This window comes from Ictidomys tridecemlineatus, chromosome 3 (assembly GCF_052094955.1).
Source record: "Ictidomys tridecemlineatus isolate mIctTri1 chromosome 3, mIctTri1.hap1, whole genome shotgun sequence".
Lineage (NCBI taxonomy): Eukaryota > Metazoa > Chordata > Mammalia > Rodentia > Sciuridae > Ictidomys > Ictidomys tridecemlineatus.
In genome coordinates, this window is record NC_135479.1 from 43,446,866 (window position 1) to 43,467,400 (window position 20,535).

Sequence of the window (20,535 nt, forward strand, 5' to 3'; positions counted from 1 at the left end):
TTTACTATTCTGCCTTAGCCTACACTTCTTGCAGATCCTGAAGGTCAGCCTCGAGAACTTAAGATCTCTTAGGTCTTTCCTAGTCATATTCATTGGCCTGTGTATGCATGTGACCATCAAGATTCTCAGGAATATGTTGGAGTTTTTAAAGACCCCTGTATAATACACTCTAGTCCCCAACTTTTAAATAACTTGTAGTTTGCCCAACTACTGTAACTGTTATTCACAACATTAAGCAGCCCTTGTGTATGTTGTTTATTTTGGTGCTGGGGATCGAACCCAGGACCTTGTTAATGCTGCACATGAGCTCTACACGGAGCTACATCTTTAGCCAGTTGTTTTTGGGTTTTGACAGACACATTCAGGAAAAAAAGGCTGTTTGGGGCTGAGGTTGTGGCTCAGTGGTAGAGTACTCACCTAGCATACATGAGGCACTGGGTTCGATCCTCAGCACCATATAAAAATAAATAAATAAATAAAAGATATTATGTCCACCTAAAACTAAAAAATAAAAAGGCTGTTTGGCACTGGCTGCCAGACTGCTGGTTTTTCTTCATGATGGTAGATGTTTTATAGGCTACCATGTCACTGGGTGGGGTGTAGGGATGATGGAACTAGGAACTAGAGCAAATTAGAACACCAGAAAACTCACTGTTCTGACTAAAGTCCAGCTGGTTTGGGTGGGGAGGTCGATGCTGGTGATTGAACCCAGGGCCTTGTGCATGGGAAGCAAGCACTCTACTAACTGAGCTATATCCCCAGCCCCCAGGTGGTTTTTCTTGAATAAGTACCCCATGGACTACTGTAAGCCTTTGGTTAATTTTCAAGAGTTCTAAAAAAATTGAATCTAACTTTTTGTTATTGTTGTCGTTGCTTTTATGGAAGGAAATTTTCAGAGTCCAATGCTCTGCTAGTTTCAGTAACTTTCAGGTTGTCTTTAAGCCTCTATTATACCTTTTTGCATACTTTCAAGTGATCTTGTTGGTTTGTTTTTTTTTTTAATCTTTATTTTATGTGGTGCTGAGAATCGAACCCAGTTCTTCACACATGTTAGGCGAGCATGCTACCACTTGAGCCACATTCCCCAGCCCTGATCTTGTTGGTTTTAAAAATCACTATTGACTCCCCAGTATTATTAGGATAAAAACCAAAATCTTTTTTTTTTTTTTTTTTTGGCAGGGATTTGAATTCAGGGTCTCACATAGGGCTTTACACATTTCTGGTAAAGGGCTCTACCATTGAGCTGTATACCCAACTCAAGGCCAGAATTCTTAATTTTAGCCTACAAAGCCATCTGTTGCCTTGTTTTCTCTTGACCTCTTCACTGTAGTGCCTTATCTTTATTCTTTAAAATTACCTTGAGTCAGCCACACAGAGTGGTACACAACTGTAATCCCAGATACTCTGGAGGCTGAGGCAGGAGGATTGCAAATTCAAGACAAACTTCAGCAACCTAATTGAAGACTGTATCAAAAAACAAAAAAGGGCTGGAGATGTAACTCAGTGGAAGAGTGTCCCTGGGTTCAATCCCCAGTATTACAAATAAAGATTGCCTTGGAATATTTAAGTAAATTATTTTTTATTTTGTTTTAGCAAGGCTTAGGGCCTTGCTGAGTTTCTGAGGCTGGCTTATGATTGTTCTGACTCAGCTTCCCAAGTTGTTGGGGTTTTAGGCATGCTCTGCCACACCTGGCTACTATGTAAATGAATTTTGGGTCACTTTCAGTTTCATAGTGGAAAACTCTGGTATTTCAATTGGAATTGTATTGAATTTATACATTAATTACAGAGGTAATTTATACGTTTCTGAAATAATTTAGTATTTCCATTTATAAAGATGATTTATTTCTTTAAGACGTTTTAAATACCTTTTAGTAAATTTTATAATTTCTTCCATAAAAATAACACATACTCTTTGTTAGTTTTACTTATGTGTACTCAGCTTTTGTTGCTATTGTATGAGGGGATTTTCTAGCTTATTATTACTGATGAATATGAATATTGTGTTGGTAATTGTAGCATCTATGGTTTTAATACTTTAATTTTTAAAAAAAATTTCTTATGACAGTCATTGTCTACAAATAAGGTATTTTTGTCCTTTTTTTCAATTCTTACCTCATACTCCTATTTCTTTATTTTGCTTCTTTTTTAAAAAAAAATATTTATTTATTTATTTTAGTTGTAGATGAACACAATACCTTTATTTCACTTTTTTATGTGGTGCTGAGGATCGAACCCAGGGTCCCTCACGTTTGAGGCGAGCACTCTACCGCTAAGCCGCAACCCCAGCCCATCTTTTGCCTCTTTTATGTGTGTATTATATTGTGTTGGCTGGAAATTATAATACAGAAATAAATAGAAGCAGTGATACAAACATTCTTATCATGTTCTTTTAATGGTAATTTCTTATAAAGTTTCATAATTAAATGTGATATTTGCTGTTTTTGCTACATTTTCTAACTTGCTAGGAATTTCTTAAGTCACAAATGAGTATTAATGGTTTTTAGCATCTATTGTGATAATTTACTTTTTAATTTAATTTGATTCACTATATAGTCATTTTGCCATTTCTTTTAGTTTCTGAGATCTTGGGCTTAATTTCATAGTTTTACAACATGTGCTTATGGGGTATTATTTCCTCGGTTCTCATTTGTTAAAGAATGCTTATCTGTTTCTTTTTTTCTTTCTTTTTTTTCTTTTTTTCTTTTAGTTGTAGGTGGACATTGTACCTTTATTTTGTTTTTATGTGATGTTTAGTATCAAAACCAGAGCCTCATACATGCTAGGCAACTGCTGTACCACTAAGCCCTTGTATGTTGCTTTTTATCATTTAAATACCTACTTGAATGGGTATGGTATTTCTAGAATAACAATTTATTTTAAAATCTTAGTAGGTGTTAGTCATTTTGTCTGGCATGAGTATTCTCTTGAAGAAATGAAAATAATGGTTTCTTTTTTTCTACTTACTGACTTGGGCAACTAGAGTATGTATTTTCTTTGTATCATTTAAGTTAAATATGATGTTTTGATTTAGTAATTTTGTATTACTTTTTCCTGGAATACATTGTCATTTTTTATCTATTAGCTTTTCCTTAACTTCATAGAAATTGACTTACATCAGAATACTTTTTATGGTTTGTTTGCTGGGTTTTCTTTTTGGAGGATCATTTTTGTCTTCCTGTATCATTATGCATTTATTCATTCTTTCATTCAACAGATATTTATTTAATGGTGCTTAGGGATTGAATACAGGTGTTTTACCATTGAGCTGTATCCCCAACCCTTTCTGTTTACTTTGAGACTAGGTCTTTCTAACTTGCTGAGACTAAGCTCAAATTAGCAGTCCTCCTCCCTCAGTGTGGTAGCTTTGATTACAGGTGTGTGCCATCTTTCTCAGCTATCAGCAGTTATTTATTGATCCGCTTCTCTGTGCCAGTGAAACACACAAAAGCCACTGCCTTTGTGGGGCTTATTCCACTAGAGCAAGGAAAGATGATAAATAATAAATTAGGGGTTAGTGTGAAAGATGACAAGGGCCATGGAAAAGTAGAACAAGGTAAACGAGAGCTGTTTGGAAAATTAATATATATGTATATTTTTTTCTTCTACGTTAACCATTATTATCTTAAACCTTTGTTACTATTTAAGTTCTGTCTTCTGTTTCTTGCTGTTTCTAATTTATTTAATAGTTCTATTGGTATTACTTTAGTCCTAAATGTTTCTTGAGCTCTATAATCTTCCTTTCTTGTTTCTTATTATTTGGTCATTAACTTTTGGATTTTATTAATGGTCACATTTTGAAAATTGGACATGAAAGGGAGAGGAGGAGATGAAATGATGGTTTAAGAAATAATGGTAATGACAGGCACTGTGGTGCATGCCTGTAATCCCAGTGAGTTGGGAGGCTGAGGCAGGAGTATTGCAAGTTTGAGACCAGCCTCAGCAACTAAGCAAGATCCTGTCTCAAAATAAAAAATAAATAAATAAAAAGGGCTGGGGAAGTTGCTCAGTGGTTAAACACCCATGAATTCAATCCCTGGTGACCCCCCCCCCCAAAAAAAAAAAGAAAGAATGGTAGAATTGCTGGAATTTTCCTTTTTGTTATTATCTTAGGATAGAGGTGTTTTGTTTATGTTTACACTAAAAGGGAAGAAACTAAAGGGAAAGGAGAAATTTTCTAGTTAAGGAAACTAAGGTATTAAGGAGTTAATTGGAACATATTATACAAAGAATACTAAATTAGTGGAGCTAAATTTTGAGTCTAGATCTGCCTGATTCTGAAGTCCATGCTTATAAACAGTATATTATGCTTCCTTTGAAGGGGCAGTTTGTTCATAATGGAATTTTAAGAGTTTCAAAGAATGAATCTAAGAAGAAATAGAAAAAGGACTAGTTGGGCAATTGGCAAAGATCAGACAGACTTCAAAGAGGCAATCTTGTTTATTAGTTGGAAAAAGAAACCAGAAGTCTCTGGAAGGGTGTTTTTTATTATGCAAAATTACACAACACTTCCTATTTGAGGAGTTGGGACTTTATTTAATTTTCATCAGTTGGTCAGAATTTGTTTTTTGTTTTTTAAAAATTTATCTTAAGAGTTTCCAAAGGGGTTGTTACTATATCCAAAGGACATTAAGAAATTTGTGGAATGGCTTTTGCTTATTACAAACACTAAGGGTAGTATGCCATTGGCACCAATTTTTGATGTGGGCCAGAGATGGTAGATATTCTGAATCTCATGACCCTCCATTCATATAGGTAAAATCTCTGCGAATGTGCATATAGATGAAAAGCTGTTTATAATTTATGAACCATGAACCTAAGACCCAAATTCTTTTTACACATAACATAGTATATTTTGTGTTTTATTTGTATTAAGTGAAATTTTTAATAAAATAAATACTTTGTTTAATAAATACTTTGTTTAATTAATATTTTTTCTTTCTTTCTTTTTTTTTTTTTTTTTTAATGTGTGTGTATGGTGCTGGGGACTGAACTCAGGGCCTTGTGCATGTGAGGCAAGCACTCTACCAACTGAGCTATATCCCCAACCCTAAAAGTAATATTTTTTCATGATAAAACATATGCTAAAAGATGTTTTGTAGATTGAGGAAGGATTCTATCTTGTTTTGTTCAGAACTTTACCAAGAGTTGATAACCAATAAGAAAACTTATCATTGTCATCAGTCTTACTTCTGTTTTTTTTCAGTCACCAATTCTGCACTCAGCATTTGTATTTATAGCATTGGTGATTATAGTGATTTTGCATAAAAGTAGAAGCTATTGGTGACTTACTGTCTTTTATTGTGTTTGTGTATATATAATTTTCTTAATTATATGTAGAAGATCTGTATGAGTGGGTTTTATTTCATTGTAGATAAGGGACATAAACAAATAACTCTTTAAAAACATGTTTTTTAGTTGTAGATGGACATAATACCTTTATTTTATTTATTTTTATGTGGTGCTGAGAATCAAATCCCGTGCCTCACACATTGCTAGGCTCTACCACTGAACCACATCCCCAACTCCAACAAATACCTCTTTCAAAAAGGGGTATACAGCAATATAAGATTGAGAGGTATTCTTATTTCAATTGCTCTGGCATTGTAACCTGTTTTGATGTAAGGTAGGACAAAATAAGAAAAGCTAATGTTTGTTGAGTACTCGTTGTATGTTAGGCATTGCTCTACATGTTTTATATGGATTATGTCATATAATCATCTTAATTTGCTATTTTTTGTCAAAATTTCAAATCTAGGATGTTTTCATACTAATGCTTTATGTCAGTGGAAAGTTTTCCTATAGTAGTACATCGTTATTGTTTCCTGGATGACAGATTTTTTTGTTTGTTTGGAGAAATCATTGATTTCTGGAGATTAAATGTGAAAAATGCATGTTTTAGAAATGGTGAAAGATGCTAGGGTTTTTTGTTCGGTTATTTTTGGGTGTTGTGGTGCTGGGGATTGGACTCATATATTGTAGGCAAGTGCTCTGCCACTGAGCTATATACCTCTAGCCCTTGAATCAGTGAAATACAGTGTCATTAACCTTACTTTACAATTGAAGAAATGGGCAGATGTAGAGTTGTAAAATTCGATGGAAATCATACAACTAATCTACTTAGTAGCTCAAATGCTTGGAATCACTTAAAATTATTAGATTTCCTAAACATTTATTGCTGATATATAAGAATAGCAACCGTGGGCTGGGGGTATGGCTCAGTGGCAGAGCACTTCCCACCTGTAAGGCACTGAGTTCGATCCTCAGCACCACATTAAAAAAATAAAATAAACAAAATAAAGATATTGTGACCATCTATAATTAAAAGATTTTTTTTTAAAGAATAGCAAATGTTTATATGTGTGTGTGTTTTGACCTTTTTTTATTTGTTCAGTGCATCTGGAAGAATTCTTTGACTTTTGTTTATTTTCATAATCTTTTTAAAGCTCTAATTCGTTATTTTTATGGATACAAAATTCTATCTTTAAATATTATCTCAGTACAGTTTTATCTCCACAGTGTGAGTTCTTCAAGTTTTTGAGTTTTTATCCCACATTTTGTTGTTCTTACATTGATGAAGATTTTATGGCCAGCTCTATTTGTTACTATTTATTGCCTACTTATAGGAAAGGCTTGGAATTTATTGTTGGTTAATGTAATACTGCAGCCTTAACAAAGTTCCAGTTCTTGGGTGTTCCCAAGCCTATCATCTGAGGTCTCTCTCTCTCTCTCTCTCTCTCTCTCTCTCTCTCTCTCTCTCTCTCACCTTTATTTTATTTATTTTTATGTAGTGCTGAGTATCGAACCTAGTGCCTCACATGCCTCACATGTAGGCAATTGCTCTACCACTGAGCTACAGCTCCAGTCCCTGAAGCATTTTTCTTATTCACACCTTTGAACAAAGGGCAGAAACTAAATTTGTTACTTGCTTTCTCCAAAGAAGACAATATGTAGGGGCTGGGGATGTGGCTCAAGCGGTAGCGCGCTCGCCTGGCATGCGTGCGGCCCAGGTTCGATCCTCAGCGCCACATACAAAGATGTTGTGCCCGCCGATAACTAAAAATAAATAAGTAAATAAATATTTTTTTTAAAAGACAATATGTAATGATCCCCATAGGGATGCTACTGTGAGAGGCCAATTAATCTTTCTTTTTAAGTCAGAACATGTACCCTAGAAACCATTCTTAACTTTTCTGTCACTCATCCTCTGTAGGTACTTTGATTTCTTGCTTTCTATCTTCTTCAGGTATCCAGTTCACTGAGAGTATCCCTTCATGTTTTCTAGGATGATTATGAATGTATCTGTCATTTCAAGAGTTTAGATTAGGAAGAAGGAAGCTGTAGCATGTGTTAGTTTGTCAGCTTGAACTTTATATTGCTTTCCTAGTTTAGTTGTTTAAATCTTATTAGTCTCAGCTCCCACATTAAAAAAACAAACAACTCTAATATTATTAAAGTTTTGTTGGTTGTTTTTTGTACGGAGTATTGAGCCCAGGGGCACTTAATTAGTGAGCCACACCCCTTTTATTTTTATTTTGAGACATAGTCTTACTAAGTTGCTTAGAGTCTCACTGAGTTACTAAGGCTGGCTTTGAACTTCAGATCCTCTTGCATCATCCTCCCAAGTTGGCTGAGATTACTAGTGTGGGCCTCTGCACCCAATTACTTATAGTTTATTTTAAAAATTAAGTTTCTTTTTTTAATATTTATTTTTTATTTATAGGTGGACACAATCTTTATTTTATTACTGTTTTTTTAATGTGGTGCTGAGGATTGAATTCAGTGCCCCACGCATGCTAGGCAAGCACTCTACCTCTGAGCCACAACCCTAGCCCTATGTCTTAAGTTTCTAGTATAGAGCATGATACATAGTGGAAGTGCAATAAATGGTACCTGTATTGCTATAATAATAATGGTATCTTCTCTGTGTTTAGTAATTACCCTTATTAATCGTTAATTGTATGAAAGTTTCCTGTGCTGTCATCATCCCACTCTATATTTGATAGTCATGTTGCCAGCCTGGCCTTTTTGTGACCTTTTAATAGAATCTTGGTTTCCAACTTGGGTTGTAGCCATTATCTAGGAACCATATATTAGAAAAATTACATAAATAAAACACTAATATCCATAATTATATTTTTATTTATGATTTTATTCAATTTATATACAATCTCTTTGTACTCTTTTTACTTATCCTATGTAACAGAAACTTTCTAATTAGAAGGTAGTAAAAGCTTTACTTCCAGATTTATTAAATAGTAAATTAGTTTTCTATTTTTCCAAAACAATATACATTTTTATCTGACAGATTTGTTATTGCCTTTTCAATTTTACCATAAAAGTCATTTTTAAAAAGTCTTTTTGTGTGTGTGTGTGTTGTGCTTTAGTGTGGGTAGCCAGACAAAATGCAATAATACCCCATCTTACTCTTGGATATATCAAAAGCTCAAAATAAAATAGATCAGATCACTTTCTGAAAGAAAATTACTTTATTACTTTAGTAATAATTTAAGGTTACTTTAAAGATAAGAAGCAGTATTTGGGAGGAGATTCATTTCCTGCCTCTGGGCTTTTATCTGTAAGAACTACATCTTCAGTGTCAAGAGATTGTGTATTTATAACTGAACTCTAATAAAGTCTGTACTCGGGATGCTGCACACCTGACTTGGTCATTGTGAATATATATTAGGTGCCAAACTAGTGCTTTTCTTTCCTTTTTTTTTTTTTTTTTAATTGGGGGGGCGGGTAGGGGGACATTAACCAAGTGTATTTCATTAAAATTTGCCTGATGTAGGGAGGAATCAAAGGAAAACCTTTGATTTTTCATTCTAAGTGTACCAGTTATTACCAACATGGTTAATGTTGTTCCTTTTGAAATTAAGTTTTTGTTTTTAATTGAAATAAACTAATGATTTTTCTTTTATTGGTGAATTAAAGAATAATTAGAATGATAACATTAATTCGAATACATATATTTTTGCTAAAGCTTTAAAAACATTTTCTACCAGTTTTTGGCTGATGTAACATAGAATATTGAAACTATGTGCTGATTTTTTTTCTTCTGTTTATGTCTTACACTATATTTGAGTGCTAAAGAACTGTATTCTTCTATGAGCAATACACGTTGTCTTTTGTACCTCCCCTTTATGCTTCTCCCATTTTTTGCTATGTCTTCATTTTAGAGAAATTATCACACAAAACAGGTAAGATTATTATTTCAGAACTGCATTCTTCATGACATTTATATACAAATGTTCACGTATACGCACTGTTTTCTATATGTCTATAGAAATACCTGTCTTTCTTAAATTATGGTATTGCTTTAATAAAGGAAAGAGCTACTATTCATGCAGTAAACTTCTGAAATAATGTGCAGAGATGTCAGTCATACTTTTCATTTCGAGACATATTCAAATCATTATCTTGTAGGCCAGGGAGAGATAGTGCATGCCTGTAATCTCAGCAATTTAGCAAGGCCTAAGCAACTTGGCAAGACCCTATCTCAAAAAGGGCTGAGGATGTGGTTCAGTGGTTAAGCACTCCTGAGTTCAACCCTCCAGTACCCACCCTCCCCTGAAAAAAAGCCCCACAAATCATTAGCTTGTACAGGCTAATTTTTAATAATTTTCCTCTTCATCTGTGATCCCCTTTTTCATCTCTTTTAAACATGATATGTTTGATATATGTGCTTGATATATATGTATCCTTTTATTTTATTTTATTTTTTATTATTAGTTGTTCAAAACATTACATAGTTCTTGACATCATATTTCATACATTTGATTCAAGTGGGTTTTTATATATTTTTTCTTTTTTAAATTTCTTTGTGTTTTATTAACTTTATAAAATTGACAAATATTAGTTTGTTTTAATCTCATTTAGAAAAGGTATGTTTTTTAAGTGTATGCTTTTATATATGTAAATACTATTATAGATAACATTTTTTCAGTGAACACTGCATTACAATATACATACCTAGTTGATTTCTTAACTGTGGTATATGCATCCACTCTATTTTCTCTCTTTACCCTGAGAGAAACACTTAAATTACCTTCAGGTTCCTTCTACCACAGCAGTGCTATGAAAAAACATTCTCATGCATATCCAAATATAAACCTATGCAAGATTTTCTTTGAGCATATATATATGAGTGGGATTTCTGGATCATGGAGTATGTACATACTTTGTTTTACTGTTAGGTTTAAAATAACTTTTACATGGAAGTCTTTCATCCGGGTTGTTTACTTTTATATAGTTTGTGAGGTAGGGATTCAATATTTTTCTTAGACCGGGTTTCCTATTACATACTTTCTCTACTTGTTTGTGGCTCATCTTTTCCCCATATATCCATGAATTTGCTGCCAAGCTTTTATTGGATTATGTGTTGCTGTGCCAATACCAGTTTTTTAAAATTACTGCTTAGTTGTAGATCTTATCTAGTTGTGTGAGTCCCTTACTATATATTTGTTTTGAAACTTGATTGAAGTATTTGTAGATCTTTTTTGTTACATATACATTTTAGAGTAAGTTTAGAAACAACTTGAAAATTAAAACTCCTAATCACTTCTCAGCCTTTTGGCTAAGATCAAGTGTAATAATCTGTTCTTATCATTTAATATCTGATAACATCCTCAATCTGAGAACAATACATTAAATGGAGCTTGCTCTGACCACTCCACACATCAACCTGGTATTGCAGTATTTCCCTCCAGGGGAGATAAAACTTGGTTAAAATAAAAGAAACAAAAATAAACTGCTAAAGTTTTTTTTTTTTAACTAAAATTTGTATTGGAATTGCCTTGAATTTATACATTAGATTAATCTTTAAGAAGTCACAAATGTACCTTTTTCCAGTTAGAATTTTTTATAAGATAATTTTTTACCTCTTTAAGATCTTATGCTTTATCTTTAGAGTTAAAGTTGATTCTGTGTCTGACAGTCTTTCTAATCTCAGTTACTACAACAGTTTATCTGTCTCCATCTCTTCTAATATTTATACCTCCTCTTTTCTTTTACTCATTTATTAGCGAAGTCCTCAAATAATGTTACAAAACCTTCATGTGTATCCTGTCTTGTCTTTGTAAAATGGAATGCTTCTAAAGTTTTTCTATTAAGTTTGGTATTTGTTTTTAACTTTCAGTATGTAGGTTTGTTAAGGAAATTTTCTTCTGTTCGTAGTTTTCTCACAATTTTAAAATAAATCATAAAAAGGTATCAAAAGCCTTTACTCAGTCTGTTGAGATAGTTGTGTCTTTTTCTCCTGTAGTCCATTAATGCAGTTTATTAAATTGATTCATTTTCTTTTTTAAAAAATATTTTTTAGTTGTAGTTGGACACAATACCTTTATTTTATTTATATATTTTTATGTGGTGCTGAGGATTGAACCCAGCGCCTCGAATGTGCTAGGCAAGCACTCTACCACTGAGCCACAACCCCAGCCCCAAATTGATGCATTTTCAAATGTTAAACTATTCCTACGTTTCTGGCTTAAGTAATTTTTGAGTGGGGTGTATTATTTTTAACATATCAAGTTATTCAGTTTGGTAATACTTGCTGTAGAATTTTCAAATATGTCTATGTTCCTAAATGAAATGAGCTTTATTGTCTTAATGTGTCTATGGGATTTTAATACATGGAGGTGATTGGCGACGTGCTGAGTTCAATACCATTGAAAAAAGGATTATTATTTAATTTATTGTGTTTTCCAGGGGAAAGTCAGGGCAGAGCAGAAGAAACTGTAGGATTGGCAAATTTGAATAATGTCAATGAGCTCTGGGAGTTAAAGGTAGCCACTAGTTGTTTGATACCTGGCCCTGGGCAATTAGAGCAGAGGAATTTGCTTCTTGAATTTAAAAGCCTGGAGGTGGTGGTAAGGGGAATGGTTTCTGGGTTGGTTAATTACATATGAAAGGCAGACTCTTGGGCTAGCTTGGAGACCTATCTTTCCCTGTCTTCAAAGTGCAAACCAGGGCCTCCAGTCTAAAGAACATATAGTTAATATTATTAGGCCTGGGATGAATGAATGGATGCCAAATAGGCAAACAAAACAGTTTGAAGTCAAAATGTAACCAAAAGCTCAGTCCTTGTCCCTGATGCCAATTCAGTAACAAGAACACAGTTTGGAGAAAAAGGAAAAAGAAGTTTTGCTTTTCTGGCAAAGGAGAAACACTGGAGATTCCTGTCCTGGAGGCTGTGATTCTGCCTATCCGGAAGAATAGGGGGATTTTAAAGAAGCTCTTCAAAGGCTGCATTCCAGGTGTACCCTGAAGGTGTGTTAGGATTCACTTTTTAATTTGGGAGACAATCACTTCCTAGATCCTCTGGCAGATATAATCTTCCCTTAGAGCACTGGATAACTCAATGTAATTTTGTTGAGGGGAGAGGGTGAAGAGGAAAAGGAAAACAAGGGCTGGGGATGTGGCTCAAGCAGTAGCGCGCTCGCCTAGCATGCGTGCGGCCCGGGTTCCATCCTCAGCAGCACCACATACCAACAAAGATGTTGTGTCCGCCGAGAACTAAGAAAAAATAAATAAATGTTAAAATTCTCTCTCTCTCTCTCTCTCTCTCTCTCTCTCTCTCTCTCTCTCTCTCTCTGTCCCCCTCTCTCACTCTCTCTTAAAAAAAAAAAAAGAAAAGGAAAACAAGTCCCTTTTAAAAATAAGGTGAAGTAGACCACTGTTAAAAGTGTGTGTGTGTGTGTGTGTGTGTAAATTTTTTTTTCACAATACCTTATTTATTTATTTTTATGTAGTGCTGAGGATGGAACCCAGGACTTCACACATGCTAGGCATGCATTCTACTGTGGAGCTATATCCCCAGCCCCTGTTAGAAGTATATTAGCCTCATAAAATAAACTAGGTGTTGGCATGGTGGTGAATGTCTCAAGGCTGAGAACCTGTAATGTCAATCTGGGCTTCCCATTGTTCCATCTACCTTGTCCCTCAGGACACTTCATTAGGAGTTTGTTCTTGCTGTGGAAGTTTGTTGAGCAAATAGATTAGGGCTGTCACCCCACCCATGTTAGAAAGCTGTTCTGACATTGCCTCCAATGATAGGTTGGTATTGCTTTCTTGCCTTGGAAGAAACTGGGGAAAGATATCTCTGAAGTGCTCTCATCCTGCCCCCCAAGTAGTGTGCCCAGTGTTCTTTAGCTTTGGGTTGCTATCCTGCTTTCCCTCCGTCTACACAAGCCAGCTTCTGTCTACACAGGGGTTTTTTTTCTTTTTCTTTTTTTGAAACAGTTATTGTGTTTCCTTAGCAAATCCACCTTTGCTGGCTTATTGAACATCTTAGGAGGAAGGAACCTGGCTTAAGATTCCCAAAGAATTGAAAGCTCAACATGGCTAATTTTAAGAATTATTTATTTGACCTTTGAATGCATGAAATTGGCTGGGAGGCATACGTTACTTTTCTAATATATGTTTTTTTGGGGGGGTGGCAGGACCAGAGACTGAACTCTGAGCACTCTCAACCACTGAAACACATCCCCAGCCCTATTTTGTGTAAGGTCAGGCAGTGGTGAACAAAAGGAGACAGATTTAAAAGGCTGCTTGCTGAAGGAGGCTTTATTGAGATTTCGCTCCCCGCGAGACTCTCAGACCAACAGGGTAGGTCCAAGGAGAAGTGCACCAGAGCTGAGTGGAACTGGAATTTATTGGGTTAGGGCAGGAAGGGAGGGCTGGGGACAGGAAAAGGGGTTTTTAGAGTCCCTTCTCCTACTGGGGTTGGTGGGGGCCAGGGAGCTGGCTAAGATCCAGGATTGGCCAGGAGAGCCGGCTGATTGACAGGCAGCTCTGTCAGGGCCTGATTGGTAGTTCTTGCATGCTCAGTTCCTCAGCCGCCTCCATCAACCTAACATTTTGTGTTTCTTTTTTTAGAGATAGGGTCTCACTGAGTTGTTTGGCGCCTCACTGTAGCTGAGGCTGGCTTTTGAACTTGTGATCTTCCTATCTCAGCCTCTGGCCCCGGCTCTAATTATATTTAACTTAAACATTTACCAGTTGTTTTGTATTTAGGGATTATATGTTTTCTTGGAAGAAAGGTGGTAACACAAAAAGTTCCTGGGCAATGGAAGTAAACTGGTCCAGAAATGTTATCAGAAAATGGAGAATTTGATTTTCAATGAACATAATTTTTAATGTTGTTTAACATTTTTAGTTATCATGCAAGCATCTGATGATTAGAAGATGATATACTAGATTTTACCAATAGAAAATAAAAGACTGGGGCTGGGGTTGTGGCTCAGTGGTAGAGCGCTTGCCTCACATGTACAAGACCCTGGGTTCGATCCTCAGAACCACATAAAATTAAACAGTGAGATAAAGGTATTGTGTCCAACTACAACTAAAAAATAAATATATATATATAAAGAAAAGACTGATAAGACAGATCTCTGCTCTCAAGAATTTTGGTCTATAACATTAAAATGAATATATAGGTAAAGCAAGTCACTAAATATTATCAACTGAGACAGGTTAAAATTTTCAGAAAGGGTGCTTTGTTAGGATTAAAGCCATTTCTTATTGAGCAACCAGGAAAAAAGACAGATTGATCAGCCAGCTTTCCTTTGATAAGAATTGTATATGGGCCCCTATTCTTGTACACAGCTTCGCTTCTTTTGTTCATTCTCTAGTCTCCTTGATTTTGACCTATTTTTGGCTACAAACTCTAGCTTTACCTATTTTTGGGTACCTGCTTTCTATTCTTAAAATCATCCTTATACTGTAGTGTATATGCACTCCATATATAATTTGCTCTATATACAGAATTTACACCCTGCTGTTTAGCTGTCACAATCTCTTTATCTGTTGTACTGTAAATTTATATTTGCTATCATCTTCCTACCTCAGAATTTGCTCTAAACCTGTGTTCTATATTTACTTGGCTTAACACATTCTGGCTCTTCGCTTATTTTTGAATGTGTCCATACTTCTGGTCTTCCTGAGTTTAATTCATTGAGGCTCCCTTGCAACTGATTTTCCACAGTGTTGGTCAGTCTGTCACTAGTTGAATCTTCTTTTCCCCTTCCAAGTATATGAATAACTACTTGAGATTGCCTATCAGCAGTAGTTTGGTATATTTTTCTCTACAATTTTTAGTGTAGGACCTGACATAATATTATTATTTTTTAATTTTGGTATCATTTTTTCATTTTCAGCCTGGGGTGCTTAACCACTGAGTCACATCCCCAACCCTTTTTATATTTTATTTTGAGACCAGGTAGCTGGCTTTGAACTCCCACTTCTCCTTCCGAAATTACTGGAATTATATAGGTGTGTGCCACTGCACTTGCCTATTTTACTTTTTTTTCTTTTTTAACATTTATTGTGCCTTGAATTCATAGGGAAAAGGTTCCAGCAGCTCAGGCTCCTTTCCATTTGTTCTCACAAAATGTGCTTTTTGGGGTAGAACAGGCTGGCGCTTCAGCTGAACCCAGTGCTTTCTCTTTGGCTTCCTTCTTTTTCTGATAATTTTTCTTCACACATTTCAGGAAGCTATCTTGACTCTGGAGTGCTTAATATGCTCAATACTCTTGGCAAGAACCTTGCCCTTAGCTTATTCACAACACTGTCAACAGCATGCTGGGTTACATTGTAGACTTTCCCAATTTTGCCATGATAACATTTGTGGGGCATTCTTTTTTGAACAGTACCCATTCCCTTAATGTCTACAATATCACCCTTCTTGTAGATTCGCGTATATGTGGCCAAAGAACAACTCCATGTTTTCCAAAAGACCTAGAGAACATACATCGGGTTCCTCTCCTCTTTCCCTTTGTGTTTGTCATTTTGGCAAATTACCATCAAAGTTAGATAGGAAGGAGTTGGAAAAGCATCAGGCCACCTGGTCCCAAACCCCCAGTGCAGGAACAGGGCACCGCAGTTGGGTACACAGCCCACCATCCAGGCCCTACACAGTACTGGTTGCTCCCTGTCTGGCAGGAGTAACAGGATGTGGACCCAACTGCCTAGAACAGTGGATCCCAGATTGGGTGAAGAGCCTCACTAGTATCCTAGTGCATGACATATGAGGCCACAGAATTACAATTCCAGCCTAAGGAACACAGGACCCTGGGAGCCACGCACAGTCCTACCTGAAAGATCTCGCCTATTTTACTTTAAAAAAGTAAGTTTTATTGAAATGTAATTGACATATATATACTGCTATTAAAATTATATTTAGCTGTGTTTTTTAAAATATTTTTAGTTGTAGATGGACCTTTATTTTGTTTATTTGTTTTTTTTTTAATATGGTGCTAGGGATCAAACCCAGTGCCACACCCATGCTAGGTAAGCAGTCTACTGCTGAGCCACAACCCCAGCCCCTGTTGGCTAAGTTTTGATGTCAGCTTATACCATGAAACCATTGTCACAATAAAGATAATGAACATGGCCATCACACCCCAAAATTTCTTTATCCCTAATTATAATTCTTCCCTCCTGCCCTTTTTCATTCCTTTTCTAATCTTTAGACAGCTACTGGTATGCTTTCTTTAATACTATTCATTTTGTTCAGTTTATGTAAATGGAATTATGCAATATATACTTGAGATGGAAGTGATGTTTTTTACTTCTTCAGCATAATTATTTTGTGATTAATTCATATCATGTATATCAATAGGATGTTGGTGGTAACTTGGATTGTGTTTTTGACTTTTTAAAGTCAAATGGAAGGACTATAGATGCATAGGTCAGAGGCAGAGCATTTGCCTAGTGAATAAGGCCCTGGATTTCATCTCTGACGCCTCAAAAAAATGATGATTGTGGCCAATACCTGTAATCTCAGCTGCTCAGGAGGTGGAGACAGGAGGATCATGAGTTCAAAGCCAACCTCAGCAAAAGCAAGGCGCTAAACAACTCAGTGAGACCCTGTCTCTAATTAAAATACAAAATAGGGCTGGGATGTAGCTCAGTGGTTGAGTACTCCTGAGTTCAATCCCCGGAACCAGTAATAATAACAACTATGTACATTTTTGTATTAAAGTATTTCTGTGGACATAGGTTTTCATTTCTCTTGGGTTAATTCATATGCATGGATTGTATTTTACCACTGAACCACATCTCTTATTTTGAGACAAGGTCTTGCCGAGTCTTAACTGTGAGTCTTGTGTTGCTGAGACAGGCCTCAAACTTATATTTAACTTTTGTGGCGGTGGGGGGTGGGGTGGGGGGTACCAGGGATTGAATTGAGGGCACTTGGCCACTGAGTCACATTCCCAGCCCTATTTTGTATTTTATTTAGAGTTGCTCAGTGTCTTGCTCTTGCTGAGGCTGGCTTTGAACTCTTAATCCTCCTGTCTCAGCCTCCTGAGCTGTTGGGATTACAGGTGTGCTCCACTGTGCCTGGCTTGTATTTAACTTTTTGTGTGTGTGTGTGTTGCTGAGGATTGAACCCAGGGCCTTGTGCATGTGAGGAAAGCACTCTATCAACTGAGCTATATCCCCAGCCCCTATATTTAACTTTTTAAGAAACTAATAATTTCTTTTCCAAAGTCATACCATTTTACATTTCCACTAATTCACTGAGAATTCTAGTTGCTCTGTAGCTTGGTATGGTTATACTACTACTTTAAAAAGAAACATTTTCTTCTTAATTATTCTCAATTTGTGTTTGCATTGAGGTATTTAATAACAACTGAAATATATTTTAGTGTTTGTTGTATGGAATGAGGTGAAGTTTAGAAATTAGCTTTGAGCTGGGCTTAGTAGCACAAGCCCATAATCCCAGCAACTCAGGAGGCTGAGGCAAGAGGATCACAAGTTTGAGGCAATTTAGCAATGTCCTAAGCACCTAGGGAGATCCGGTCTCCAAAAAAAAAAAAGGTCTGAGGATGTAGCTTAGTGGTTAAGTATTCCTCAATTCATCCCTGGTACCACCACCAAAAAAAAAAAAAAGTAAGAAATTGGTTTTGATTTTTTTATTCAGAAGGCTAAACCCTTGTCTCCAAGCTAGACACATATTATTAAATAGTTCATAATTTTTCTAAGTGATTTGTCACTTTTATAGTAGTTTTCTATATGTGCATCTGTACATTTTTCTTTTCCATGAAAATACTATATAGTGTATTAGTACTATATACTCTTTGATATAATTATATTGGGAAGAAATTGTCAACCTGTTTTTTTCCTATGGAATTATTTTAAATGAATATGTTTTAGGTTATTTGTATATTCTTCAAAACCTAAATGTTTGGGGCTCAGTGGTAGAATGTTTGCCTAGCATACATAAGGCCTTGGGTTTGATCCCTACTACCACCCCAAAACAAAACACCTCAAATTTTGGATATTGGAGGAAAGTGGAACAAACCAGGTGTTACCTTTTATATGAGGACCCAGTAATATATGTGGGACTTAATTGAGTTATCAGTGGGAGAACTATTAAAACTTTTCAAAACCTCACATTAAAATCTTTTGGTGTAAGTATAATTGGATAGTATAATTTTCATAATTACAATAATTCTGAAGCACTCTATCACATCTTCACAGTGTATCCTTGCTTTCCATTATACCTTGCCATATTGGGTAATATCATTTTTTAAATCATTATCAAATTTAAGTTTTCATATCGTTAATAGTGATGTATATTTTCTTTTCCAAATTTTGTTCATAGCCATTTTTTTTTTAATTTTCCCCTGTTTGTTTTAGGTCTGAGCTTATGTAATTAAAAATAACTTTTCATAACTCTTTTTAATTTTTTCTTTTAGTTGTTGATAGGCCTTTATTTTATTCATTTATTTATATGCAGTGCTGAGAATCTAACCCAGTGCCTTACACATGCCAGGCAGGTGTGCGATCGCTGAGCCACAGCCCTAGCCCCTTAATATTTATTTTTTTAGATGTTGATGAACCTCTTTTCTTTACTTCATTTATTTATATGTGAGAATTGAATCCAGTGACTCCTCACACATGCTAGGCAAGTGCTCTACCAATGAGCTACAACCCCAGCCCTCTCTTCACAACTCTTAAACAGGCTTTGTATTTACAGGAGTTCTGTGAATGGGAGCAAGTAAAACCAATAGTAAATATTGTTGAGTTTTAAGACTTTTAATAAATGATCTGTTCCTAAGTTTAAATTAAAAAAAGAACAGGAAGTTCTCATCTCTGAGTTCTCAGCACAACAGAAAATTGTAGCTGTAACCCATTTGCAGAAAGATTGATTCTTGAACTGTTTTTCTTTAGCTAAGAGCTATTTTGGACAAGTGGATAGGTAAGCCTCTTATTTTAGAAAGAAACCCATGAGCAATCTTTTTATTGTGCTTTATTAGCTTTGGAATGATAGATTGATATCTGAAAAAAAAATTCAGAATCTTTTTCTAAATATTTGTTCAGTGTTAAAAAGTTAGTACTTAAAAAGGTAATTTAATAATATAAATAGTGGACTAGTATCTGTAATTTTATTCTGTTTCTTGGTGAAGGAGTTCTAATAATATTACAGGGCTACTTCTCTTTAGTAGTCATCACAACCCAGAAGACAACCCATTTAAACATGTAGGATGACATAAGAAAGGTACACAATCAAGTACTTTCCCTTCCATTTGTCTGAGCTAATTATAAAGGTTTTATTTTCTCCCTTTTAGATAAAAAGGTCTTCCATCTAGTCAAGCCAAATCTAACTATAGTTCAGTGAAACAAACATTACATTGGTTAATTTTATTCTCTATAGTGAACAATGGAAGACAAGAAAATCCAGTTGCAGTGGGGTGTTTTGTTTTGGTTTGGTTTGGTTTTGGGGGGGGGGGATGCTAGGGGTTGAACACAGGACCTCTGTGCATGTGAGGCAAGCACTCTACCAACTAAGCTATATCCCCAGCATGCAACATTTTTTCTTAATTTTATAATTTATGGGGCCTATACATGACCACATCTTTACTCTTTTATAATCATGTGTGTTATAGGCTAGGTGTTTTCTTTTTTGTATTCATTTCTTCTTGGAAGTTAAAATGAGTAGAAACTACCAACTTTTCAAAATTTAAAATGTTGACCAAATGCCTTCTTTTCCACTAGATTGTAAACTTTTTTTTAAACGGGGTGGCGTGGGGTGTTGAAGAGTAGGCAAGTACTCTACCACTGAGCTACATAAACCCTCAGCCCTAGATTTTAAGCTTTGTGTAGCACTTAATCTAAATACTGTACACATAGTAGATTCAGAAAACATTTACAAGCAATTTCCAGAGTTTTGAAAACGTAATTTCCTGAGGTTTTTGGTAGGAAATCTATTTCAAAATATATGTGTAGATTTTGCACTTTCAGTGAACAACTGAACTTTTTGAACCTGTTTATAAAAAAACAAAAAATTAAAGACCCTTAAAGAAAGTAGTTTTTGTCTTTCTGAATTTAAAACTAATAATTTGTGGTTTTATGAGAAAGCACCATTAGTGAACATTTACCATCTTAAGTTTTTCAGTGAACTAGTCTTCAGACAAAATAAAAATAATTGTGTGCTAATTTTGGAATCAGTGATCATATTGTGTGGTGTGGTCACATTCCATAGGTGTTTTTTGTTTTTGTTTTTGTTTTTGTTTTTGTTTTTTAACA

General features: G+C 35.3%; 1 protein-coding gene and 2 pseudogenes across 5 annotated transcripts in view; 2 read left to right on the forward strand and 1 right to left on the reverse strand.

Annotated features, from left to right (window-relative positions):
- Positions 1 to 20,535, forward strand: part of Nsrp1 (nuclear speckle splicing regulatory protein 1) — a 45,766-nt gene that overhangs the window by 12,038 nt on the left and 13,193 nt on the right. The gene's annotated exons all lie outside the window — the stretch shown is intronic.
- LOC120884676 (U2 spliceosomal RNA) lies at positions 10,560 to 10,726 on the forward strand (annotated as a pseudogene).
- LOC101967195 (large ribosomal subunit protein eL21 pseudogene) lies at positions 15,323 to 15,870 on the reverse strand (annotated as a pseudogene).